General features: G+C 41.2%; 1 long non-coding RNA gene across 1 annotated transcript in view; it reads right to left on the bottom strand.

Moving 5' to 3' along the window:
- Positions 1 to 22,333, bottom strand: part of LOC120401773 — a 53,648-nt gene that overhangs the window by 22,149 nt on the left and 9,166 nt on the right. The gene's annotated exons all lie outside the window — the stretch shown is intronic.

Raw genomic sequence — 22,333 nt, 5'->3', positions numbered from 1 at the left:
CATTTTCTAACTATAACTACTTATTGATTATGTGGTACAGTTCTTAAATAGTTCATTATATGAAAGCTTCTTATTACTTCCAATATTATTCAAAGGCTCTTAAAGTTATGCTAGCATTTAAAAGGCAGTGCCAAAATTCCTTTGTACTATTTAGATATAGTTATATGAGGGTTGCCTTATCTAGTCTGATCTGGCTATACATGTTTAACAGCCTGAAATGGGTTTAGTATTCTCCATTTACAGAAACCCTAGTAAAATAGTGTAAAGTGACACTGAACAGGCCTGAAAGCCATCTATTCAATTCATACTCTAACAGCAATACTTTATAAAATGTAGAATTTCATCAGCTCCTGACTTGAAAAGATTGATTCGCTTGTCATGTTGAATAGACTCTAAAAGTAGTTTAAGGAACAATTGACCCTAAGCACAGTGCCAGCAAAGTCTTCTGGGTATCAAGCTGAAGGCAGTTAAAGATTTCTGAGATAACTCAAATTGTCTCTGTTGTGAAAAAAACAGCAACACAGCTCACAACAGACTGAAAAACCTCAGGAGGATTTTCATAATTAAGGCTAGGAAAGAAAGGCTTCGCTAAAAGCTGCATTTACATGAATATAGCTAAGATTCTACTTGCTTCTCTTGGGCAAAAAATAATCTATGCAGCCTTTTCTTTGTATTATTTTCATTTGTATTTCCATTTTTAAATACAGTTCACCAAACTTAAACAACTTCTAGGACCAGGACTTGGTTTGCACCCATTGTCAACTGTTGGCATGCATTGTCAAACACCTCAGATTGGAGCTATCAAAAGAAAGACACACTAAAAGAAAGCAGTGACACTGGAAGGTTAGAAGCAAAATTATGAGACATGTAATAGGATTAAAATTCCCAAGAGTGATATATTTAAACATGTGTGCACGCATGCACACTCACACACACAGCAATTAATCATGTAGTGCTCCAAAGACTATCCACAGGTTTGGGTGCTGTGTGTCTCTGAGACCAGCTTCCTTTTTGTATTTTAATCCTTGGATGCTCCAGCTAACAATCCTTGTATTTGCATAGCGAGGAATATGGCATTTCTCATCAGAAAGCCTTCCACTCTGTAATTCACTCCCCTTTAGTGTGAAAGAATCAGATTTTGCTGCGCTCCAGCCAGACTGAAAGACCTGCTTGCCCAGGATCTCTCTAAGGGAGTTATTTGAATGGTACATGGAAAAAGTCCAGGCCCATTTGCTGGCAGAATTATTTTGTTTCCTGACATATTAGGTTATTGTTATATTAATTGAATGTGAGACTAGAAGGTGACAAAAGGTTCAGAGAATTAATTGAAGAACTAAAAATTAAATAAAAATATATATCAGGGTGGCCAAACCATGGCTCGCCAGCCACATGTGGCTCTTTTACAGTCAAAGTGAGGCTTGCAGAGCCCCGCCCATTCACCCCCTACTAGACTGGGTGGGGGGAGCTTGGGACCTCTGCCTTGCACCAGGGTGGTGAGGTAGGGGCTTCTTCCCAGCAGGGAGGTGGAGTTCAGAGCTTCAGTCCCACCAGATGCACTTGCCGGGGCTTGGGGCTTCAGCGGCAGCAGGGCTGAAGCCCCAAACCCCAGCAGGTACCTCCTGCCGGGCTTGAGTCGCCAGCTCCGGCAGGCATGCCCTGGCTCCCAAACTTCTGAAGTTGGTTGTATGCAGCTCAGTGGATCAGTAAGTTTGCCCACCCGTGATATATATAGTAAGCAGAAATCAGAAAGCTATTCAACTTCACATAATATTTCTTAGCATTATCCAATTACAGCAAGATGGTACTAGGTGTGGGATCAAAAGAATTTTAAAAAAGGAGCCTTTCTTCTATACATTTTGTTTAAGTGGCTAATACATTTATGGGTACTCTGAAATAATCATAATAGCATTCAGTAGGTTCTTTTAGACAGAATTCCTTAGACAGGGTTGCATTACTCTACTTCTCAGATTATTAGGGGCCTGAAGTTTTCCCTTGACTTTAATAGGCTTTGAAATTAGGCCTTATTTAGTGAGTTTTTCTAATTGATTTTGAAGAGGAGGAGGGAGGGAAGCAGACACTGCCAATCACATCAGGTGGGAGAGCCTCGATGAGCCTCTGAAGATCCAGAACTGTGGTCATGTAGGAGATCTGTGTGGGCTACATATTTCTAGACAAGTGCCCCTTTAAGAAAGTTCCAGCATCCTTCAAGAAAAAGAGACTAGACAGCAGCCATCATAGGTACTGGAACTAGGGGTGCTGCCACAACCCCTGGCTTGAAGTGGTTTCCACCATATACAGGGTTTACAGTCTGGCTCAATGGCTGTCAGCACCCTCACTATACAAGTTGTTCCAGCAGCCATTTCTAACATCATCAGAAGGTTGGAGGAATAGACTAGCTGAACTGATCTCAGCCTCCCTAGAAGGAATTTGACTTCTGAGGCCTTTCCCAACACCAGGAATTAGCACCTTCATAACCATGAGATCCCAGATGACATTAGCAGCTTTGGACTCAGGTGTCAATTGACAGCTGAGGGCAATGAAGGGAAGCAGATAACTGAGGCTATGTCTACACTATATTTAAAGAGGCACAGCTGTGCCTGTGTAGCTGCTCTATGCCTGTGGGAAAGAGCTCTCCCGTCACCATAATTAAAGCACCCCCAACGAGTGGTGGTAGCTATTGTCGGTGGGAGATGCTCTCCTGCTGACATAGCGCTGTCCACACCAATGCTTTTGTTGGTGAAACTTATGTTGGTCAGGGATGTGTTTTTTTCACACCCTGACCGACAAAAATTGTACCAACAAAAATGTAGACAAACCCTCAGTATGGGTGTAGTTAAGTTAATGACCACCCCACAGTGACAAGAGAACATAAGCTTCAGACCTGATCAATGACCTTTCTGCTCTCTGGTACTGTACACACACAGGGTCACTCTCTTCACCCCAGGAGAAGAAATCTATTTGTGGAGCGGTGTTTCTCAGCCCCCACAAGGGTCACAACAGGCAATCAGGGGGTTTGAGAGGCACTGAAAATTTTATTTCAATCTAAAACTTGCTTCCCCCACTCTTCGCACACCCATACCCTTCAAGGTCAAGTACTCCCTGTCAGCTTCTCAACACACACAAATTATAGAGGTTTATCGTGGATACATTTTTACAGTAAATGTAAGGGAGTTGTGAACTTTTTTTGATACTTTGACTAAAGGGTTGCCAACCTGAAAAGGTTAAGAAATACTGACGTAGTGGGATGGAGTAGTGGACAGAGCATTACTTGCTCTCTTCAAAAAAAAAAGTATATAAAATAGATAGGGCACAGCTGGAGATAGTTTATATAGAAAGGGAAAAAACAGCACAAAGGAAGTACATAGTATATTATAAAAATGACAGCCATGAAACACTTTTTCCAGGTTGTAAAGTCTTCTAGGAAAGATGTTTGTAGAGCACCAAGCACAACAGGGCCCCAATCCTGACTAGAGCCTGAGGACAGGACTGTACTATCAATAGAGAGTTGGCAGTTGTCATAGGTTTCACCCCCACTCTGGACTTTAGAATATAGATATGGGGACCTGCATGTGAACCTCCTAAGCTTAATTACCAGCTTAGATCAATAGGCTGCCACCATCCAAGTGTTTGAGTCATCTGGAAAACTGTCTTCCCCCCTAAAACCTTACCCTCCCTGGGTAGCCTTGAGAGACTCCTCCACCAATTCCCTGGCGAACACTGATCCACACCCCTTGGATCTTAAAACAAGGAAGAATTACTCATTCTTCCTCCCTTCCCCCTCCCCCAATCCCTGGTGAGTCCAGATCCAATCCTCTTGTATCTAAAAAACAGGGGAAAAAATCAATCAGGTTCTTAAAAAGGAGGCTTTTAATTAAAGAAAAGAAAGGTAAAAGAAAAAAAAACCTCTGGGAGACAGCATACAAGCTGATCTCACAGATAACAGATTTAAAACACAAGATGTTCCCTTGGGCAAAAACCTTAGTAAACACAAGAATACCCAATTTTGATTATTCCCCTAATGCACAAAGACAAAGTTGCAAAAAGAAAATAAACATAAACCTATTTATTCTTTTCTAAAACTTACTACTCTGATAAGAGGCTGGTTCCTTGATCTTTTCCACTCCGGCTGAAACTAACTCTAAACAAAGGAAACTTCCCTCCTTCCTTTTGAAACATCTTGTTCCCCCATTGGTTCCTCTGGTCAGGTGTCAGCTAGGCTAGGTGAACTTCTTAACCCTTTACAGGTAAAAGAGGCATTAACCCTTAACTATCTGTTTATGACAGCAGTCCTCTAGGGTATAGACAAGTTTATGGAGAAGGCAAATACTTCTTGTTATATTTTCTATTGGGCAAATCTGACTCTTCATAACAGAAGACCAACTTTAACAAAAAAAGAAGTTGTTGTTCAAGTACTTTGATATTGGTTCGCTGAGTAACTGAAAATCCCAGCTGTCATGTTATAATCACATTCTAGGAACAGTACTTTTCCTTTTGTCCTGAAAATATAACTAGGTGGAAGAAAGATTTCCACCTCACAAAACCATTAACATCATGTAATTTGGCATGGTAAGCAACCATCTGTCAGGAGAGGACCACAATGGAAAGAGCATTTCAGCAGGGCTGCTCAAAACCATTTTTTTGTGTGGAAGTTCAGTTGAAAAATGCAGTTTTACTGAAATCTAAACATTTTGCGGGACTGTCAATTTCAATGTAATTTTCAATGGGCAAAGTCAAGACTAATGGTTCAGACAAGATTGAACTGTTTCATTTAGATTTTATCATTTTGATTTTGTTTAGAGACTTTTATATATTATTATATGTTGTATTATATTTAACATAATATAATATTCAAAACAATTTGAGGTCCCAAATACAAATTTTCCAGAATTTCACTTTACAGGAAATTTCAGCTACTTGTTCTGATTCCAAAAAAAGAAGAAGGGCCAGTTTCCCACAAAACAGAAATTCCAGTTTCTACCAGCTCTACATTTCAGGTCAGCGTGAAAACCAATATATGAGGAACTGCTATATTTTCCTTTTTGCAAAGTGTTACACAAATTACAAGTAGATTGATCCAGCTAATCTAAACTATTAGACAGAATGAACTGAGGGGGCACTGGCAGAGCTATAAAAGGAAGTTGCTCGTATTGTGTCAGGCTCTGATGCACATGGGTTACTAAAAAGGAAGAAATGTCAATTTTGAGTGTTGACTGACATCACAGTTGCCCGTTATGGGCTGCCTAAAACATTTTAACTGTTCATTAAGTCCATTAAGCCTAGAAGGTGAGGTGAATATTATATGAATCCTGCATTAGTTTAAATGGAACACACAATGCACATGCTTTTTTCAGATCATTATTTTAAATTTGTCTAATGAAGAATGAGTGCTTTTACATCCGTGCACTCCAAGGTTGAGTTGCTGTATAATGTGAAAACCCAGTCACCTCAACTGGCTGTGTTGCCTCTGCCAAAGCAAAAAAAGCTTACCATTAAATTGTAGTATAAAGCTACAGTGTCACCGTTAGCAATGCAGATTAAAGTTGTGTCAGTAGTAGCCCTTCCATTATAAACCCCATTTTTCAGGGGATTTATGACTAGCCATAAAACTGATTGCAATTCTTCATTCAGTGTCTAAGCTCAGTAGTGAATGTTTACTTCATATCAATGTCTTTTTGCAGTTCAACCTATTTTTGTATTTTATACATTAAAAATAGAATGTTTCTAATTTATTTCCAATATTAAAACTCAAAGACATACCAGATTCAGAAGGAAACATGTCAACATTCATGAGGCAGTAGTCGACACTTCGCCTATTCAATACATACTTCCAAACATGCAAAGAGAGCTGGTTGGGAATTTTTCATCTAAACCTTTTTGACAAAAAATGTGATTTCCACAGAGTGTTTTCTGAAGGAAAATTTCAATTTAGGCAAAATTTTTGAATTTGCGTTTTCCATTCAGTTTGCTAAACTGACTTAAGATGTTTTGTTTCAGGTCAGTTCAATTTTAGTTATCCTCTTGAGCTGCCGTGATGCTTCATAGCAGTTGTACTTTGGGTCCCTCATGCCCCCATTCTCTTCTGTAGGCCAGGCTAGATCATAGTCTCTCTGCTGACTACACTGTCACAGTGCATCATGGGAAATGTAGTCTGGCCAGGAAGCCCATCCCATATAGGGGAGCAGGGGCATGAAGGAACCAAACTACAACTGCCATGACGTATAGTGGCCATCGACAATATCGAACCAGTCCAAAGTAAATTATTAAAGTTCTGTTCAACAAACTGAAATGAAGCATTTTTGACATTTCCAAATTGAAGTTTTTCAAAAACTTTTCATTCCATGAAAAACCTCAGAGATTTTACTCTTCATCCCAATTTTATATGAAAGTAGATGTCAAAACATAAGAATTTAATGGGAGACAGATTTTTTTATTTTCAACCACTTCCAGTTCTGAACAGAAAAAAAGTTAATATTTGTACAGTATGGTAAGTGGAACTGGAGAAAGCATCAGGATTTAGGAAGCACTTAGTTTGATGTGCTGCCAGGGATTCACAAATGCAGGCTGGGTCTTAGCTGCTACCAGACAAACACAGGCCTCTCAGCCTGTTACACTGCCCTCTGTGAGTGCTCAATAAAGAACTTTCCTACTGTTCTGCTGGCCTGCTCCATCACTCATTCATTGCTAACAAAACATTGTGGCAGAAATTTGTCTCTAAGACATTCTGGAGTGCAGCAACTAGTACTTTGAACCTTGGTAAATAGCCTGAATCCCTTAGGCAGTCTGGATTTTGCAGGCAGAAATCTAGCCCAGGTGTGGACCTGGAGTTTGTTCACAGTTTTCACCAGCTGGAGAATAGTAGGAATATAAAACTTATTTTTTTTCAGTGGGGTGTTGGGTCATGAAGAACGTACCAATCTGAAGCTCATCACCACTTGAGCATGATCAACTGTGTTTGAGATCTGGAGACATTACCTTAGACCTTAGTCCATCTTATGCTTTGCTGCACATTGGGCTACCCACATTTTCCATCCTTGCCAGTCAACTGCCCTTCTCTCCAAATCTTCCCATTTCATGTTGAGGTGCTTGATGTCATTCAGAACTGTTAATTTCCATGTTATTCATGGTCTTCCTCTCTTTCTTCTTGTGTTTTCTGGCTTCCATTCAAGGGTGGTTTTTGGTAAGCATTCTTTTTCCATTCTCAGCACATGTCCCAGCCACTGATGTCTTCTTTTGTAGATTATTTGTGAGAGGGTACCTTGTCCGGTAATTTTTCTGACTTCTTCATTCATCTTCCTAGCTCTGTATGTTATTCCCAATATTCTTCTCAGACATATTATTCTCTAAAACACAATGAAACTTAGGGCAGTACAAGTTCTTCAGAGGGACCAATATGAAAATAGTGGGAAACCACAAAATGGAGATGGCGAACAATCACAGGAAGCGAGTGAGTTATTACAACTGCTCAGCCAAAGATCTTACAGTTCTGGAAGATGACATTCCAGTGTGGATCCAACCTTTGGAAAGATACAAGAAAAGGAGGACTTAAGGAATAATGCATAGTGCATTGGCTTCCAGGTCATGTGAAGTGACCACTCAGGAGGGACAAAAGCAATGACACTGCAGGCACCTATGAGACTACAGACAAAGAAGGAAAGAATGAAAAATCACCCCATGTGAGTCTGTTGAGAAGCCAAGAGTACCAGAGACACTGATGAAAGAGGGTCACATTTCAGAAAGGACCTAATTTGGTTGGTCACCAGGGACTGACATGCAAACTGAGGCCAGGCCACTTGACAAACCCTGACCTTTCATCATGCTCAACAGAGATCTATTTCCTATAACTGCCTGCTGGCTGCACCACTCATTGCTTGTGAAACAGGCCCAACCACCCCCAGACAAAAGAAAAGAAGTGGGATAACAAAGCAGGGAAAGAGGAGACATGAGAAAAGTTGCTTCAAACCACAAAGCTAGATGCTTGATGCTACCAACCTTTTAATGAACCTCCTTATAAGCAACTGACCTAATAATTTAATTTCATAGCTGAACTTCTGATTTAACGCCAGCAACAAAATGCAAAAGCCCTCGGACTATGAAAAGGCATCAGGGGAAGTAGAAGAAAGCATGTTAAACAGTAATTGTCATGTCTTTTCTGTGTGTCACAAACATATGTAATGTTCTGAAGTTTGCAAAGCAGATTTATGTCTACAGTATGTTAAATCTATGTGTATTTACCTCAACTATAAGGACTTTGATTTTGTTCCAAATCTGTTGCACTGCTCCTTTCTTTGTAGTTTACAGGCAGTTCTTCTATGTATTTGACAAGTTAATATGGCCTTAAATTTCATTCATATATTGATATATCTACTTATCTGAAAATTATCTCCCAAGAGTCCTTCTGCTGCTTCTGGCCTCATACTTTCTGAGTTGCTGATAAGACTGTGATTGATATTGAAAAGCTTCTGACAATTTAATGCAGCTGAAACAGAACTATTGCTTTGGGAATCTATACACTAGCTTCAGTCCTTCCCATATATTTGTCACAGTCTTTTGTAGGCTATGTTAATGCACACTTTACCTCTGATTAAAAGCAAAGGGGACCAGATTCACAGCACAGTCTGTGCCAGCTTCTATTGGGTTCGGTGCTGGTGGGGGGAGGCTTATGGCAGCAGAAAGTCCACTATAGAGAGATTTGGCCAGAACTCTGCCAGAAAGGTTTCTATGGATCTCCTGGTGAACTTAAATATGCCCCCAAATGGCAGACCCTCCATGAGAAAGAAGTGGTGAAGAAATACTCCCATGTATGAATCTACCTGGGGCACAAAGTGACAGGGTGGGTGCATTTGCATGAACAGGTGTCTGTTTTTTCCTAGAAGCCCTTTACAGACTGTCATACTTCACCAATCACATGTTCCTCCTGTGATTACATTTTTTCTTCCCACCCCCTCCCCAGAGAATTGCCAGACTCTTTTGGACCATGAAGAGGTGGATTAGGGCCACAGTATGCTAGGTTCTGAACAAGAAAAGATAAATATGGTAACTGCTCCACAGGGTTTATAATTTAAGACTATGAGCAAAATACAAAGGAGGAATAATAGGGAGACAATCAAGTATAAATAATTTGCATACATAGGTGAGGCTGGTGCACTGCCCTGACCGACTCCGGTGGCACTGTGGAGGAAGTCATCTGATTCACATGCACAGGGGACAAATGCCAGATCAGGAGGAGGAAAGAGTAGATTAGGACAAGACCTGGTGAGGCTGGACTGGGCAACGGGGAAGAGACATTGAGATCCAACGAGTTGCTGGAGGAGGAGAACTGGGATTGGCTGAGCAAAGAAGCCAGAAAGAGGGCTGAAGAGTCTATGCAGTAAGGGTGCACATTCACACCAGAACACTCCCTCATGTCAGGGAGCGGTGTTGCAGGGGCTGTTTTTCTCTAGCATTCCTTTATCCATTCTGGTTTCACAGTGGTCTGCCACTTTAGTGGCCTAACGCTCCAACCAGCTCACCTCTCAGTCCATTCCCCTACTGGGGTTAATAGAAATGTTCAAAATAAGAAAACCCAAAGATTAGTGGCCTCCAAACCCATCTCTTGGCCTCTCTCACTCTTGGCCTCTACTTCCCCCTTGGTCTGGGGAAGAGGTAGGGAAACCCAGACTAGCCCTCTCCTCTGGGTTCCAGGCCAGGGTCCCTGTTTTAGGTGGCTAGGGACTGTTCCATCAATCCCTTTGCCACCTCCCTAAGCTGCTCTGATCTTTGCCCTGCTTGCCAGTGTCTTCATCAGGTCTGCAAACTCTGCTATTCCCACCTTAGATTTGTGATTCCTCATGGATTCTTCTAAGCTGCTGCAGAGGCACTTCCTCACAGTCACTTCTAGCCCCTCTGGCAGCGGCTGAGCTTTATTTCAGGCAGTACCCCTGCCTCTTGCTTTGAGGCAGTCAGTATCTCCCTCCTTCAGGCAGGAGTTTCCTCCTGCGATAGGGCTATAGCAAGCTTCTCCTTGAGCTGGACCCTTTTCTCTGATTTACCCTCCAGTTTAGAGAGGTCAGCAAGCTAGTCTCCTGCCACTGTCCGTCCTGCTATAAGAGAAGAGACAGCATATATGCTGGGCCCATGTCTAAATCTCATCCCAACTGTCTGGGTGAGAGGAGCCTTACCTACCCCCTCTGCAAGGCTCCTGGTCTCTTAAAGAAACAATAATGGGATTCCTCCCAAACACTACTTCCTCTCTCCCAGTATATCTTCCATCTTTGTACATCAGACCTCCAAAAATTTTAAAGGAGCCACACCACATGACAGGAATGGGCTGATCCCTATGCACTACTATCCTTAAGGAGGCAGATCACCCCGTCATATACCCACTACAGCACATTCCCCTCCACAGCCTGGAACAGAACCCATGATTCCTGCATCTGACCATTGCTCCGCTGTGAGCAAATATCTGTGAAACTCATTGGCAAAGTGTCTCTCTCATCCATTTCCCATACTGGTTCACATAGAAGTAATAGGTTGTCATCCTCTATCAGTTACTCCATTACCTCAAGTGGCAGCGGTCTGTGCAGTGGATCTAAAGGTTCCAACCCACCTGATGACCCATATGGGTGTCAATATGCTGCCACATGATGGAATTTCTGTTTTTTCAGTTTGCATTTAAAAAAAAACACCTAGGAAATGACACACAAAACTTGTGTTAAAAGAATATTATTATGGTTGCAAAGTCAAGCACTCAAATGTTAAGAAGTGACAGAATTAAGGTTAAATGTTTAATTATTTAAATGACTATCAGCTGCTACTCAGCCTCATTGTTACGTGTTGGCATATTAGTTGTATTTGTTGCAGCATAACTGGATCTTGAGAATGAATTATCCTCCTTCAAATTCCATCAGAGCCATTGCTTTCTGTGCTAATTGTATGAGGTAGAACTTTGACAGCATGCTCAACCTTGTCCAGAACAAAGGGGAGACCAGCCCTAGAGCAGTTTACAAATTAATGGTTTGATCCTGCAAGTGTTCACTTCCATATATAGTGATTACTCATGTGAATGGTCCTATTGTATGGCAATAGATCCCTAGTCTATTATTTTCATTATGAATAATGCTAGACAATACTCCTACATGTTTTAATTAGTTGAATTCTTTTAGAATAGCATTAACAACATTCAGGACCCATTTAACTATGATTTTGCACAGTGAACCCTACCAAGCTTTCAACAGCCACACTCTCAAAGCTGCAAACAAATATTCTGACCTTGAAATTTTCAGAGCTTTATGATGCCTCCAAGAGCAAATACAAATATTGATGTAGATGAAAATTTACTGCACTCGGCCTTATCACTGAGTTCCCCACATTTCAATTTTCCTAAATATGCTCAGAAACTCTGCTTTGTGATGGAAAGCAAGAGAGTGGGTATTGTTGTCATAGCAACAAAAACATTTTCTTCTCCTTCAAAAATATTGTATGTTAGAGACCAGTGGAAAAAATAACGTGTGTGTATATAATTAATTTTACTCCCTGTCACTTTTTTTTTTTCAGATTTCTGAAAACTGTTTTCGAAAATGTTATAAAATATTGGAACACAGACTACGGTAAGAGGCACTGCAGGTAGTGGGATGCTGCTGTTGATAATGTAGTGAACCAAAGGTTAATCTGCATTTCCCTGCGATATTCCCATGCCTCCTTGGGAATTTTATTCCCCACTTATGCTGCTGCATTGGATAGGAAGCTCATAGTGGAGCTAAATCTGCATTTTATGTTTTGAATTTAGGACTGTTGTCTCAATGTATTACTAATAGCTGGACAAGTACCAGTGAGAGAGATTTAATATGGAGAACGGATAGTTGTGTTAAAAAGCAGATGAGTGTTGCTGTAAGATCTTATAAGTATTTCCCCGAGAACTTTTTGCCAGTTTATTCTTTGTCAGACAGAACTCCGTTTCTAGTTCTGTGTAGGAATGGACCTTAGCTGTAAGAAAAAGAGACTGTACCAAAATCCCAAAAGTGACATCCTGGCCCCATTGATTTCAATGAGGCTAGGATTTCACCACTCATCTGGACACCACCCTTTCATCCCAGACACAGAGTTCAAATTCAGACATGAAGTTTGCAATTCAGCCTCACCTCTAATTGTAGGTTACATTGGTTCAGGTTATTTTTGTGCAAGGTGGGAATTAGTATGGTCTCCTTCCTCTGGACTAGTTGGTATATTATTGTGGTTTTTATTATTATTTTCACTTTTCTTCCTTGTATATGAAGTGTATCAAAGCTTGTTCAGTGGTATTGTCCTGCTTTAACGTATGTAAAAAAGAAAGAAAAAAAGTATAGTGAAGAAGTACTCAGGGGAGTCAAAATGCTCATCAATATTTCAGTTCTAAAGCTTTATTTGGGAAATGAGATGAGTCAGTAGTTATTTTGTGTTTCGTGAATGCACCTTAATTAAATGTGAGAGATTTCTTATTAACTTTTCGTAGGGTTTAACTTCTTTGGGGTAGTTACTTGTGCTTTCGGGAGGTGTGCTCACTTGTCTCATTGATTTTTGCTAATTAAGCAAAGTGGCTGATTATCCACCTCAGACTGGTTTTGAAAGTACCCTTTATTTTTTCATTTCAGTACTGGGTTTTATTTGGTCTGAATTCATTGCAAGACATAATACCACAAAATGTCTGACTGAAGAAATGCAAATACTTGATAGGCTTTTATGTTATTTAAATTGAATTTATTAATAATGTTGTCTTAAACTACTGTGGGTTCGGCCCTGGTGGCTAGTTTCACCTCTTCTACCTGCTTCAGATTTAGAGCCTCCAGGAACACAAAGACCAAACATAGTGACCACACATACATTTACAAGTTCAAGGTCTAGTCTGTTTTTACAAGTTTTACTAAAGTTACAGTTAAGGTTATGATTACCCAAGCATATAGAAATCCTATGAAGACCTAGGCACAAGTTACAAAAATAGTCATACTCACATCCTTAACAATATTCTTAGGGCCTTGCCAATTGATCATCAATAGAGGGATGGTTCCTGCTGGAGTTTTCCCATAGGGAACTCATTTTACCCAGTTTGGAAGCCCTCTTTTATTTTGTGATTCTGATTACACCTAACATTTTGCACATGAGCATGAAGGTGTTAGCACTCTTTTTCCTTATTTGTATTTTGTCCCTCAAAAATATTGGGGTGCCCCATTTTCCACAGATGGTTCATAGTTCCTTTTATTTTCATTAGCATTGACGCACAGCCTGTGCCCTGCAGTTAGGGCATGCGTTAGAAAAATGTGACTACAGGGTATCTTGTAATCAAAAATTAATATTGCAGTTAATCTTTTACAATACACCCACTGGCACATCTTTTCTCATAATTTTGTGGCATAGGGTCATTCTTTGGTCACTTAAGCATTTCTTAAGCCTATGGCTTAGTATGGCTAAGCTAAAATCTCACAGGCTTCAGCATATAGGCCATGCGTTTCAGCCCTACTTATTTAGATACCTAATGCATACTTATTACTTCTACATACTTATCAATCTTATACTTCTATAATCCTACCACTTAAATCTTACCACTTTAGCATACCATGATTATATATAGCATAGCATATGAGTTAATTATAACAACACACAACACACAATAAATGAATGATAAAAAGGAACCAACTGGCTACAACATGCTTACATCTAGTATAGTATATATATTATTTATATATAAATACATACCCATGGGGAGTGAAAGGGTACTGAATATGCTAGAATTGTTACTCTCTTCTAATTACATTTATCCAGCTCTACATTCCTCCATTAAGTTACAACAACTAGGAGTGTACATACCACACTAGGTGCTAAGATACTATTGAAATAGCATAAATCTATAAATCTATAAATCTATAGTCATAAATTATTATGACAACACAAAGTACTCTATAGCAATATTTAGCTAACTCTCAAGGTAACTTACATTTCTTCAAATGATTTAGCTACATACCTTTAAAAACAAAGACTGCATATCTTTACACTTCCCCTGTCTGCCATTCAAATGACATATTACCCATTTTAGATTTGGGAGGCCACTCAAATACCACCATCACGCATTCTGTATATGCTATGAACTTTTACAGAAGAGTTTGTTTAGCAGTGATTTAGAGATATTTGAACATATTTATTAGTGCTATTTTTCAGTTCCTTCCACCTATAAAACTAGGCTCCCTCTTAGTACCAGGAGTCCAACTATACAGGCCTCTGAAACTGAGAAAAAAAATTGAATGCATACATTTTAGAAAACTCAAAATAGTTTTTCCATATGTAACCCTTCTGCCAGGTGAAGCCAGCAGCAACAAGGGCCAGGTTCAGTATCTAGGAGTTCCTTTTCAACCATACAACACAAAACCAGCTTGACCTCCACCCAGTGACCTGGAACAATTACACACCACCTCCTGGGCGCCTTTAAGAGGCAATACTTCCCTACTTGTAAGCACAGAGTCTGAGTATAGCAAACTTTTAATAAAAGGAGGGAATTAACTCAGCATTAATTTGGGACACTGTAACTGGGGTTCATAAACACAAACCATGAGCAAAAGGCCCACCCCTCAAATAAGTTGGGCAGTGTCCTTTTCACCTCAGGGTCTTAAGTCCAGCAACCCAAAAGTTCCTTTAACATGCCCATCCCTTCTCTGTAACACACTCACAGTTGCTGTCCTCGGCCAGTGCAGCCCCAGAGTTCAGAGGTTCATCCATAGAGTTCACCTCCCACCCTGTGTGGAAGGCGGGAGAGTGGAGGGGAAGGAGGCACCTTACATGCTGCACTGCTCAGGCACTTGCTTGTCACCCCAATGGCCAATTGCCACACCTCGGTGGGGCTCTGCTCTAGTCCTCTCCATCAGCCATCCTGCAAGCCACTTGCCATGCTTCTCCAGCAGCTCGCCAAGATGTCTTCAGGCCCCACACACACACTTAACACAGCTCTCAGTGATTTCAGCTGTTAGTGTAGGGAGCCTCACTACTGGTGCACACTGGGCAGTCTCTTACATAGACCTAGGTATCAGTGATTTCAGCTCTGCAGCATGTAACAAGACTCTCAATGGAGTCTAAATTAGCTCTTTTATTATGCCATGGAGAGAGGAAGGGTCAAATGGTGTCTAGAACCCTTAAACAGGGCTCACACCTCCACATACAAGTACCTGTCCCCAGGGCCTCCCAGAGGATACAGGGGGCCTGGGGTCTTTGGCGGTGGAGGGCCCCCGCTGCCAAATTGCCACCAAAGACCCGGCACTTTGGTGGTGGGTCCCGGGGCAGAAGGACCCCCCGCTGCGGATCTTCAGGGCACATCAGCCATGGGTCTCGGAGCAGAAGGACCCCCCACTGCCGAATTGCCGCCAAAGACCCGGAGCGGAAGAAGCTCTGGAGCCCCCCAAAAACTCTCATGGGGGCCCCTGCAGGGCCTGGAGCAAATTGCCCCCCCCCGCCCTACCTGGCCCCACCCTCTCTCAACTCATTGGGCTTTGGAACCCATGTCCCCTACCTAGTGAATGCTGTTGAGTTGAGGGTGAGTCCCTCCTTTGGGGTATGCCATGTACAGTTCTGCTGCCCTCGGTTCACACAACAAGGATATCAACTCTTTATTACTCCAGCTCCAATAACAAGGAGACTAGGGATACAACATCAGCCACAAGTGATCATTTGGGCAAGCAGTCACACCATGCTGAGCACCTAGGCAGGGTGGGTGTGTCCATGCAAACGAGATCAGCTTCTGAAGTCTTTTCCCACAGCTCACCACTAGATGTCAGGGGAGAGCTCATCCAGACTGCTTACAATGCCTGAATGATTGGGTTTGATGTCTGAGGACCTACCAAGGGTACAGTATTGTGTCACCATTAAAAAATGACAATTACTCTTTTCCAAAAAAATACTAAACTCTCATTTCTATGGGAATGGATCTTTGAACATCACAACTTCATTCTGGAACTGTTCAGGTTTATGCTGGGATAGAAAGCACGTGATAATAGTAATACATAAACTGGTTCAGACAAAATAAGGACTAACCCAACCCTTTACCCAAAGTGAGCTGATACTGAACTTCCTGTGAAGTTTAAATACTTGGGCGAAGATTATCAGAAGTAACTAGACACTGGATGCTGAACTTGGGATGCCTTAAAGACTCCTGATTTTTGGAATGAAGGTGCTCAGCAGTTTCTGAAAATTAGACCCTTTTAAGAAGACTGAAATGGGGCATTCAGAAACTGAGGTACCCAAAAATCACTAGTTTCTTCTGAAAATCTTGGACTTGATGACTTCTCAAATTTACTGAATCTCTTTTTCTGTGTGTCTGATCTTCCTTGTTCTTACTTGTTCTTACTGAAACCATAAGTAAAAATGCAAAAATAATGCTGTGATGGATTAGTATATTTTTATATCAAACTGCAAATTCAATTCTGTTTTGTCATTTTTATTGTAAAATATTGTACCTTTTACTTTTGCACTGTAACCTCTATCTCGGACAGGAACATCCAGGTGATGAAGAAATCCTTATGCCCAGCAGAAGGACTAACCGTGGGAAAACCATCGAGTCCTCAGCAATGATTGTCCTCCATTCAAATGGATTCATCCTAGAACAATAGTCTGGCTGCAGTCCAAGGGACCTAGTTTTCCTAGTTGGGACTATAGGTGGGGCTGGAGCTAAGCAATAACTGAGCACCTAATGGAAGTTTTGAAGCTCCTCCAGGGTCACCTGATAGAGGAGGCCAGAGCTTTATTTTAGGTCCAGATCGTCTCAAGTCTGAGCTCCTTGTCTCACCAGCCATCCATTGATTGACATTAGGAAGACTGAGGAGGAGTGGGGGTGCGGGAGGGTTCTGGGACCCTGGAAGAATGCTAACCAAATGGGTCTTTGAGTGGTGAAGACCCCGGAGGAAGGAGTTGGAGTGCAGGTGTCCATTATTTATGGCCTATATCTATAACTTTTGTGCTTTTCTATGAATAAAGTGCATCTGATTAAGAGGTTCCTTAGTAAAGTGTGTATTACTTGCTTTAACTGTCACACACTGAAGAATTAAAAATTAAAGTATGCTTATGGAGTATGGAGTATGCTTAAATTATTGGGAAGACTCTGGGAGCAGCACTGGTTTTAGGGAGGATTGCCACCTTTCTAGGTTTTCCCAGGATGATCCCTTTTTTTGAGGTAGCTGTCATCGGAAATCCGCAAGTATACTCAGTACACACTGCCAGCCAGCCAGTTTTTTGGGGCTCAGAATCAACCTGACTTTCCCAGTTTTTTGTACCTCAGATGTGGCAACCCTAGTGCTGCGGTCTAGAGCAGCTAGGCTATGGTCATCTCCCATCCCCAAAAAGGAATTCTAAAGAGGGGAATCTATATCTTAGAGACAGTGTCTGGACAATGCTCAGACTCAGTAGGCTCAGAAGCATGTGGGATCCAGAGGTCGGATCCAATACAGCAGCCTGGTATCTGACTACAAGGGAGAACTCAGCCAGGGCAGTAACATTTGCAAGATTTGGTACAGGATTTTCAGTCCAATTTTGCAGACTTGGGAGGTCTGGATAATTCAGAGAAGCACTTTATGTAGCAGTCTTGGCTTTCCTGGCAATCCAAGCAATGACCAGATGAGCTTTGTTTAAGTTGTACCATAGGGAAGATCACCAAGTCAGTATGGAGGCCGATTAAGTGCTTTTCTTCACTTCTCTATGCAATCTAAGTTCTCTCTGATCTTACTGTACCAGAGAACTGGGATTCCATGTGACTTTGTTCATAGGAACTACATTAGCATCTATATTGATTGTTTATAGCTGGCATGCAATCTAATCTTTGTTGCCATGAAATACATCTAAGTGCTTAGTAACAATTTCTGCTTTCATCAATCTTGTCATTAGACCTTGTATTTTGTGAATTATATTTAGCTGTTTATAGTCCTTCAGAGCAAGTACTGGCTTCATTAGTAAATTATTAAGTAAAAGCAAGTCAGATCTCTTACCTTTACATATGCATACCCAAATTCTCTGTATTCATAACATTAATTTATTTACAGTTATATTAGGATGAATTTGGTCCACTGTTACTTTCAAATATATTTGTCCAATAGCTTCAGTTTTATCACCACTGCAAACTTAACAGCTATTGGTTTCACAAGATTATCAACACACAGTGTATTATCCAAGCTATCCTCCTGGGGTGAAGTTGCATATTGTGCATCTGCCTAAGTCTCGAGAGTTTTCCAGTGCAAAGGTAATGGTCCCACCACATGCTGTATTAACTTTTGCAGGCCTCCACCCTATGACTGGGAATTTCCTTTTAAATGAGGGTCAGAGGGACATCTACTTAGAACCAAACTGCTAAGGGCTGAATAGAGAGTAGGAAATGCAAGAGCCACTGGAGAGGCAAAGGTCCTCTGGCTGAGTGGGCCTGGTCTTCTGTGTGATCCATGGGCTATAGGGACAGAACCACTGCACACACTCAAGAGAGAGAAAATATATACCCCACACTTCATGGAACAAGCCCAGAAAAATGTCACAAGGGCTTTCCTTCTGCGGAGTCACCTCTTGCATGGATTTTCACAGCAATCAGACCCTGTGCTCTTCATTTTCTCATTTGAATCCTTAATTTAGTAACATTCCTTTTGTCCAAGGTTATACCTTGCTCATGTGCAGCTTACTACATCCTTTTGTCCTTCGACTGCTATGCGCTCTGCTTGCATCACATTACCAACCAGCCAATTAAAACCTCTAATCAGAACCATACAAAATGCCACTGAAGAAATATTTGGCTTTCCCAGGGATGTATGTGTCTGCAGTTTCTTCTTTCTTTAAAGCTTAGGAGAAAATAATTTCACCACATTCAAATTCTATGGTTGTGATTTATTCTCTGGGGTACAATTAACAATGTAAACACAGTGAAATCTGCACCAAAGAGTACCTTCAAAAGGCAACCCATTATCCAATGTGACAACTTTAAAAATAATATTTGAAGGTATCAAGTTATACCAACTACAATGACTATATAATTTGCAGTGTTAAGGTAGTACAAGAAGATCATACCATAGAAGACGGAAATGAATATCTGCTAATTGTTCCGTAACAATACAGCATTTACTGTGTAAGAAATTGATCAATAGTTATTCTAATTATGTAGCTTTTTACATGGTTGCTTGCTTGTGCCCAGTAAAAATAAGGGAACACCATTAGTATATTGTCTGACAAGGGCTAAACAGGTAAATTAGAAACACAAGCATTTAGAAGCTCTTCTCTTAATACTTTAAGGGTAAATTCCTAATAGTTTTAAAACTATTTGCTACAATTTGCATATTTTGAAAATAATCACATAATGCCTAAAGATTTAAAAGGGATTGACCTAGATGAGCCTTAGTCTCTTTCTATTCTAAAATACCCTAAAAGGATAATGGTGCTATTTATAGAGCCGGAAAAATGTATCAATCTCACGCCATGTGAAGAAAAATGCCTAAGCTAAGCATCCTGTCTACTTTTATTTCCTTGTTTTCTACAATGTGTCTTATCGTGAACACTGAAAAACACTGCTTCAAAACAGGCATTGTAAATTCTGTGGATGCTGCGATAAAATACTCTGGGTCCATAGTTCACTTTCAGAAGATGAAAGAGTCTAGAGAAAGGAGAGTCCAAGCTGCTTTTGGACAGGTACCTCAGGAACAAAAGCAGTTCCATTCCGAAATGTGCCAACACTACTAACACACTGTGGATTTATGGTTTTGTTTGTAAAATGAAATTTACTGATCATGAATATCTGAAACCCTCAGATCACCTTTTAGAAATATTTGCACTGAGACAGCAGTACTCAGACATACAAGGCTAAAAGAAATATTGCCATGGGAGGAAGGGAGCACTCACAACCTGCAGGCAAAAGGATGGGAGGGGAGAAATGAAAAACATTTGGTGTGGAACAACCATAGCATTGAAAGAAAGACAGGGCCCCTGATTCTGCTTCCATTGAAATAAATGGCAAAACTTCCACTGATTTCATTTGTAGCAGGAGTTGGGTCTTGACAGCACAGCTTGGGCCCTGGGTTTCCCAGCATCAGCACAATAATAAATTGAACAAATGTCATTTCTACTCATATTTAATTGAAAATAAGAGAACATATTGTAGCCAGAGCAGTAAGTCTAATAATCACCATATCATCATTACCCCATAAAATTTTCCACAGCTGTAGCGTAGAACTGGGTAAAAAGATGTTTTTTGTGGCAAAGTCTGAAGACTTCCATGCAATTAAATAATCTTTGAAAATGTTGCATTCCTTTTCATACGAATCTTACCAAAGTTTAATTTAATGAAGTAAAAAAAAACTGTTTGTGCATGTGAGAGAGAGAGAGAAATCACACTTTAGGTTTTCCTCACAGTGTTATTTCAATACAGAAAAAGTCACACTGTCCAATGTTTGTTTTCAACTTGTTTTTCAAGCAAATATTTAAATGAATTAATCTGGCATATGCGTGAACTTGCCACTTTTCTCGATTCCCACATTTTAAAAAAATTATTCTAATAAGGACAATGGTGGCACAGCATACAAACTTTTATGCTGATCTAATTTGGGAATTAGTGCCTGGTGAGCCCCCCTCCCATCTCCATTTACAAAGGATATGCTCTCTACACCGATTTCCCCTAAATGAAGCAGGAGGAGAGGTCAACCAACTGCACCACCATCTTTTCCCATTCCAGAAGTAGCACCAATTCAGATATTTCTTTGGGGGGAGGGCAAATTCTGGTTTCCCACTCCTTGGCAGGGACCCCATTCTGATTCTTATTCATCCCCCCATCCCACAGGACTCTCCGGTGTCCCTTAGCTGGGGACTTTCCCCTCTCTCTTATCCACAGGGTGCACGAGCCAGTACCACCAAGAGTTGAGATCTCTGTGGATTCTGCTGAGTTCCACCATAGAAGAAGAGACTCCCCGTGTGCCAGGGCACAACACAATTTGGCCCAGCCACACCTCCATCTGGATGGAAGGAAGGCCAAGTCAAATTTCAAGGGTGTTATGATCATACAGCTAGAGCAACATTCCAGACCGCTCTAGCAGCAGCCATACTGATTTAGTATGGTACCACTGCCTACAAGTGCTCGGGTCATGCCACCCCTGCCCCCAGCCTATGGAACTTTGAGCAAATGCAAAAACTGTGAGGCAGAGGCATTTTCACCCTCAGCTCCCTCAGACTGGCAACGCTGCATTCTAGATCTCAGCAGGCTTCCTGTGAATAAGATGTCATGGGATAAGAGGGAAGGTTCTCTCATGGATTGGTAACTGGTTAAAAGATAGGAAACAAAGAGTAGGAATAAATTGTCAGTTTTCAGAATGGAGAGAGGTAAATAGTGATGTCCCCCAGGTGTCTGTATTGGGATCAGTCTTATTCAACATATTCATAAATGATCTGGAAAAAGGGGTAAATAGTGAGGTGGCAAAATGTGCAGATGATACAAAGCTACTCAAGATAGTTAAGTCCCAGGCAGACTGCGAAGAGCTACAAAAGGATCTCACAAAACTGGGTGACTGGGCAACAAAATGGAAGATGAAATTCAATGTTAATAAGTGCAAAGTAATGCACACTGGAAAACATAATCCCTACTATACGTATCATAGAATCATAGAATATCAGGGTTGGAAGGGACTTCAGGAGGCCATCTAGTCCAATCCCCTGCTCAAAGTAGGACCAATCCCCAACTAAATCATCCCAGCCAGGGCTTTGTCAAGCCTGATCTTAAAAACCTCCAAAGATGGAGATTCCACCACCTCCCTAGGTAACCCATTCCAGTGCTTCATCACCCTGCTTGTGAAAAAGTTTTTCCTAATAGCCAACCTAAGCCTCCCCCACTGCAGCTTGAGACCATTACTCCTTGTTCTGTCATCTGGCACCACTGAGAACAGTCTAAATCCATCCTCTTTGGAAACCCCTTTTAGGTAGTTGAAAGCAGCTATCACCCTCCACCCCCAATTCTTCTCTTCTTCAGACTAAACAATCCCAGTTCCCTCAGCCTCTCCTCATAAGTCATGTGCTCCAGTCCCCTAATCATTTTCGTTGCCCTCTGCTGGACTCTTCCCAATTTTCCACATCGTTCTTGTAATGTGGGGCCCAAAACTGGACACAGTACTCCAGATGAGGCCTCACCAATGCCAAATAGAGGGGAATGATCATGTCCCTAAATCTGCTGGCCATGCCCCTACTTATACAGCCCAAAATGTCTCTAGCCTTCTTGGCAACAAGAGCACACTATTGACTCATATCAACTTCTCATCCACTGTAACCCCTAGGTCCTTTTCTGCAGAATTGCTGCCTAGCCACTCAGTCCCTAGTCTGTAGCAGTGCATGGGATTCTGCC

This window comes from Mauremys reevesii, linkage group 3 (genome assembly GCF_016161935.1).
Source record: "Mauremys reevesii isolate NIE-2019 linkage group 3, ASM1616193v1, whole genome shotgun sequence".
Lineage (NCBI taxonomy): Eukaryota > Metazoa > Chordata > Testudines > Geoemydidae > Mauremys > Mauremys reevesii.
This window is presented reverse-complemented; position numbering and strand designations above follow the sequence as displayed.